Source organism: Salvia hispanica, chromosome 3 (genome assembly GCF_023119035.1).
Source record: "Salvia hispanica cultivar TCC Black 2014 chromosome 3, UniMelb_Shisp_WGS_1.0, whole genome shotgun sequence".
Lineage (NCBI taxonomy): Eukaryota > Viridiplantae > Streptophyta > Magnoliopsida > Lamiales > Lamiaceae > Salvia > Salvia hispanica.
The window spans coordinates 28,611,437-28,618,305 of NC_062967.1; positions in this window are offsets into that span (position 1 = coordinate 28,611,437).

The following is a 6,869-nucleotide window of genomic DNA, read 5'->3' on the forward strand; positions in this document are numbered from 1 at the left end:
CGTTCAATTTGGAACGAAGATTTCACGCAATTGTTGTGTCAATCAATTCATTCATCACTTTCAATCTTCACAGCAACAAAACTAGTGAGTTCTGTCTCAGTTCGTTCTCTAAATCCAGAACGAATTGAACTCTCTATTCTGATGATCAAATCGAATCCAGAAGTGCAATTCGAATAAAATCTAGAATGGATCCTTGATTGAACTTCAATTGGTGCGAAGATTGACGATCCCACTCTTTTGCAATTTGTGAATTCATAAGTGTAATTCGTTCTCAATCAACTCTGAATTGCAAGGAGTTTGACGATCCCGCTGTCATGGAGATGAGTCAATTATTAGGGGGTAAGAAAATCATCAGGCCGTAATTTATTCTATAATTGAAATTCATGAATTCCACTTGATGCAAGTCATTGTTGCTCCTTTGATAATATGTAAACTTCATGTTTTTTATTAGTGATTATTTGATAATCTGCATATTCATCGATTATTGCATGTTTGTTGAATTCATGACTTCATGTTTTTATCCAGCTTTGTTGATCTGTATTTGATTTATGATTATTATTTATTCTTATTTGTTAATTCGATTCATTTTTGGTGTAGCATGTTTTATTAATTTCAGATTGCTTCGTTATGTATTACGAATTGCATTTCTCTGAACTTGCAATTGCATATCTGTATTACAATTGCATCGGGTGAATATTGCTGTTCAAATTCATTTTGCTTCGTTTATAAACCTACTGATTGCTGTTCAAATTCGTTTTGATTCGCTTTTGATTAAGTTCTTATGGTCATACTCTGTTTCTTACAAGATTGCTGCATTATGTGGTACATGTTGCAGTCCAACATATGGTCAATTGCAGATTCGGGAAGCAGTTCTGCAAGCTGATTGGTGTCCATGAAGGAGAAGGTCGTGAAGTTGATGATAAAAACGTTGTGTTAGTGTGGAAAATGCGGAGAAATGTGTCCCTGTGACTCTACAAATTTTGGCAGACAAAATGAATAAGAGAGAACTTAGTTCGTTTTGAAGTACTTGAAGATTGTAGTCGCATATTTTTTTTACCTTTACCAGATTGCAAATTAAAGTCATGAATGATGCATTGTTAACACGTAGTGTGTGCATTTGACATATTACTTTATTAAATTTGTTCATGATGTAGTTTATTGAAACGATTGCATATTTGTTCTCACGGTATTGCTTACTATTGCTCAATCCATTCCATACGAATCTGTTCAATCCATTCCAATTTCACTCAATTTTTGATTTACTGAATCTCGTTCATCTGATATGGCCGACGACTCCATTCTTAGTTTTATCTGTAATTTTGTGCATAGTTTTGGAGCTTATTGTTAATTGAAATCCATGAATTTCGTGAATTTCATTCTGCAAGTCGTGATCTGTAATTGAATTCCATGAATTTTGATATGTGATTGAACTCCGTGAATTTACTAAGTAATTGAACTCTCCGATTTGTAGCAATCTACTTCGTATTTTCCCCTTTCATTTCTGTGAATCTCTTCTTGCTTCTTCCTTTTTTGCTGCTAATTTCATAAATTTCGTTGTTGGTTTCAGTTTTAATTCACAAATTTTTTGCAGTGTTATTCATTGAATATTGCAGTGTTACCATGACGATATTGCAGTTTACATATTATTTTAATAATTTTTGTTCCTGATGTAGTTTAATGAAACGATTGCAGACCACACTATTTGTTTCAATCTATTACGTTACTAATTTCACACCGCAGTAGGATTAATTATTAATTGTATACTATTGTTCTCAGGTTGCATTCCATTTCAATAATTAGTGTTTGTTGACGAGAATAATTTTATTTGTGTCGAGATTTCAGTACACCGCTATATGAGTTGCAGTGCACCCAATAATTAATTGTTGTATAACTTTATGACGTATTCCTTAGCTAGATTTAACATAAGCATGCAAATATTTTATAAGTAAAAGACATCAAAACAACTACAGAAAAAAAAATCAATTCAAATTACGTCATCACATTGTCTACGCCAAAATAATACAACTATGTTTCAGTACAAGAAGCTACCTAGAAAAACATCAACCAAATCAGAATTCATGTTCAAAACACCAAGAGTTTATTCATTGGTCACGGTTTGTGGTAGTCCACAACCATCTTCTCCACATCTATTGATCCCTTCTTTTTCCCCTCCTCGAGGTATGTAGTTCATTTTGAAGTTGAGATGGGTACCAAAGCCCATTTCTATAATATCCTTCTTCTGCTTCAAGTTTAAGTATCCATGACATTCGCAAACAATTCCGGCTTCGTTCAAGGCCTTCACCCCCTACAAAAAAAAGAGTATTTCCATCATGATAATCAATACTACAATATTATAAATGATGCACTACAATATTTGGTGATAAACAATAATGCAATATTATAAATGATGCACTGCAATATATAATCAGCAATACTGCAATATATAACATGCAAAACTGCAAGATGTATCACAATACCTAAACCTCCTGATCCTCTTTCTTCTTCATCAATGTTTATTCTACTGCTTGTGTTTCAGCTTCCTCCTCATTCATATTCTGATGACTAGTGTTGGTTTCAGCTTCTTCTTCATGTATCTCCCTTCTAGAGTTTCGTTCATACTCTTCTTCCTCTGCCTGTGCCTGTGATGTTGTTCTTTTTCGTGCCATTTTAATTTATCTTACACTGCATTAAACCAAGAATATCAATCAATATTGTCCACCAATCAAGCAACATTCAAAAAAATGAATCAGATACAATAAAGAAACATCCAAAATGAAGCAGATACAACCAAATCATCCACAAATCACCCAAATCAACCAAAAAAACGATCTCACTTGGCTTGGTTACAGTAGCTCACTGATCTAGGGTTTCCTAACCGAGCTTCATCTAAGTTTTCCAAAACATCAACCAAAATTTTGGAAAAACCTCAGATCCACATAACAAAATCGCGATAAAAACTAGAAGAAATCATCATACAATTGCAAAATTACCATTACACCGAGCAAAATCGCTATACAATTGGCGATCAACAATACTGCAATATTGTAAATGGTGCACTGCAAAATATTATCAGCAATACTGCAATATCAGTATCACATATATAACCAGCAAACTTACGTAACAAAATCGCAATAAAAACTATAAGAAATCATCATACAATTGCAAAAATCACCAATACATGGAGCAAAATCGCCATACAATTGCAAAATTACCATTACACCAAGCAAAATCGCTATACAATAGCAAAATTACCATTACACCGAGCAAAATCACTATACAATTGGTGATAAACAATACTGCAATATTGTAAATGATGCACCGCAAAATATTATCAGCAATACTGCAATATCGGTGTCACATGTATAACCAGCAAACTCAGTTGTTGTTTGGCATGCAACTATACAAATTCGTAAAAGATGAAATATATGAATCTGGAACTTCAAAATGCACATCACAACCAACCAAAATCTCAGTTCCTCTAAGTTTTCCAAAACATCAACCAAAATCTTGCAAAAATCTCAGATCTAAACAATAAATTTAGCAAACAAACACCAATCAACATTAAACATGGCAGAAATTGAATGAATAATACTTAAATCTCGCAGCAACATCAAGGAACATACACAAACACAGTAACATTCTCGAAACCTATTCTGATCAACACCAAACGGAAACCTAAAACATATTCCGATCAACGTACCTTGTCGACGAAAAAACCCTAAAATCTTGTAGTTGTGGACTGATTTACAGTTTAGTGGTTGCAGGTTTGATGATTTTTGAATGTACGGTTCGCAATTCCTGAAATTAGCCGGAAATTGTTGATTCACGGTGTAGTGGTGGCCGGAAATCGCCGATTCACGGTGTAGAGGCGGAGCCGGCGGGATTTTGTGAACTTTTTCTCTCAATTTGTGAATCGGGGGAGAGAGAGGGGATGTGAAGAGTACCACAATTTTTGGGGATATCCCCAATTTTGATTTCAAAATATTATGGAATGACTAAAATACCCACGCCTGCAATATCCAATATATAAGACTGCAATCCGAATTCTATTTCATTAATTCAATCCTAGGCGTCCATCTTATAGATCTAAGGGCTATGATTAGTGGTATGTTGTCACTTTAAATATGGTGGCACCCTAACGCTCCCCTATATATATATATATACGAGAAGGCTTGAAGAGGCTAATGTCAAGTTTGGGGAATCAACAGAAAAGACGTTGTTCTCCCTCAGGTTCAAAGAAGGGGAGATAATGATGGCGCCACTGCCCATCTATGATATGACTGAGTCGGTCCTCCGGAACCTCATCGCGTACGAGCAGTACTTTCGGCACAATGCCGTGACTGAATATGCCGAATTCCTGGACTGCATCATTGATTCCTCCAAGGATGTGGAGATACTGGTGCGAAGAGGTGTCATAAAAAACTGTATAGGGGACGACAATAATGTGGCGGAGATGGTGAACAAGTTGTGTGTTGGGGTATGCCTCCGTTCACGTCAGTTTGCCTACAAGGACATGTTTGATGAAGTGAATAAGTATTGCGAAAAACGCAGGAATAAGTGGATGGCTAAGCTGAGGCATAACTATTTTAACAGCCCATGGGCTGTTATTTCTGTTCTTGTTGCTCTGGTGCTGCTACTTCTTACAGTCACACAAACAGTGTTTGGCATATTACAAGTTGTTTGAAGGATGTTGGAAGTCAGTTATCTCTCTCATCATCCAAACGAAAATGCTGATGATACAGATCGAGAATTAGAGATAACTGCTTTGTAGTGTTTATTTTAAGGGTAATTTGCCTATCGGCTATATGGCATTTGGTTTGATAGATAAGATAGGATTTAATCCTCCGTTTACTTTCGTTGCTAGTTTTTAAGTATTTTCAGTCTGTGGCGTTTTCAACCTCTTGTTTGCTTGGCTGGTGGGTTATTTTGTTTGGAATTTCACCTTTACATGGATGCTGGAGCTATTGTGAGACTATTCTTCTTTGGCAGATGCGGACTACGGATAATGCTAGGATGTGACTTTTCATCTATAGTGGTTATGGATTGAACACTTGTTTTTGTCTAAATGTTGATTTTGTTGTTCTCTATTTATTACTGCTTTTGTACTGTTGCTTGCCAATTTTATATTCGAGCATTTCTTTAGTGCGTATAATAAAACAAAATGATACTCCTTCCTCCATCACTTAAAAATAAAAGTATTTTCATTTTTAGTCCGTCTCTTAAAATAGCTATCACTCTAGGTTCCATCATCTTGTACTCCCTCCGTCTACCAATAATCGTTCCATTTAGTCATGTTCATCAGTCCAACAATAATTTTTATATTCATGTGAGAGAGAACTTTTTCCGAAAAGGGAAATGTGACATCTTTTGTGGGACAAACTAAAAAGGAAAGTGTGCCAACTTCTCTGGGACGGAGGGAGTAGTATTTTTCTAGTCACTTTCTACTATATTTTTTAAAATCCGTGCTCAGTCAAACTTGGTCTTGTAATTGTGGACAGAGGAAGTAGTAATTTTGGTGATTTTTATTAACAGCACATGATATGATGCACCCTAACTTAAAAACAAAATAAGCCACAAAAGCTCTAACTCTAATTAAATAGGCATATTTTTGTGATACTTTGTGGATTCTTATACAGGGAGAGACACTCTTGTCAATTTAAGGAAAGGCTATCTACTCATGTTTTTACTAGCTAGCACATTTTTTTTGTTATTTCACTATATTGTACTTGGCACATGCATGCATGTGCTGATAGTTGTCCGTGGAGGTGTGTGCGCGCGCATTATTTTTGTTTCAATTTATAAAGTAATTCAGTAGACGGTGAAGCGCAGCATAGCTAGTAAAACACTTTTCTTCTATTCAACATGCCAGAGAGTTCGAATCAAAATGGTCATCATAGGTAACTGGGGAATCACTATTCATCATTTTTGTTTGATATAATGATATTTCGTAGAGCCCATATGTACATATATGAGGAGGATAAAAGTTTCTGTTTGATACAATAAACATTAGCGCTGGTGTCTCGTTTTTCATTTGCAATTGCAAGGGATCGTCTAGCAAAATGGCCTACCTTCCTGCCAAACGTCTCTAGCGATTTAAAATTTGACAATAACTCAGTCAAATCAATTGCTCAAGCTTTCTTTTGTAATAGTATGAACATTTGATTTTTACATGAGTTTATACTAGAGTGAGAAATCGTTCAATTTGCATTATAAAGTACAACCTTGAGTTAAGACGAACCTTTGATTTTCATTTGAAATTCTTCGTATTTACAATCTTGTTAACCCTTGTTTTTTTGGGTGAATCTGCACTTTCACGCAAAATTGTCAATTCGCACGATGGTGGGGAACTTTGATTTAGAATAAACCTTTGAGTTATACATAAATTTTTATAAAAATTCATCAAAGGTAAAATAGTCTATCTAGACATAAAATATGACTTAGACTGCTATTAATGCATCCCATTTGTCCCTAAAAATTCATATGTCGCTATGATAAGAGCATCCGCAATGGTCGGCTAGCGACCGGCTAGCCGATTCGTCGCGCTAGCCGAACCATTGCAATCGGCGAGGGCGATTTCGGCGAGCGGATCGGCGTGGGCTGGCCGATCGCTCGTCGCTGGCCGAAGCGCTGGCCGATCGGCTAGCCGCCATTGTGGAGGCCCGATCGGCCAGCGATCGGCCAGCGCTGATTTTCGATTTATTTTTTTTTTTAAATCATATATAAACGCGATTTTCGTTTCATTTTCATTTGCACCACTTGTTTTAACGAGTTTTCTCTCTCTCTAACTTTCTGTACAAGAGCATCATCGAGCGATGGATCACAACAACGAGTCCAGTCCAGCGACGAGTGGATCTCAAACTCCCACGGTA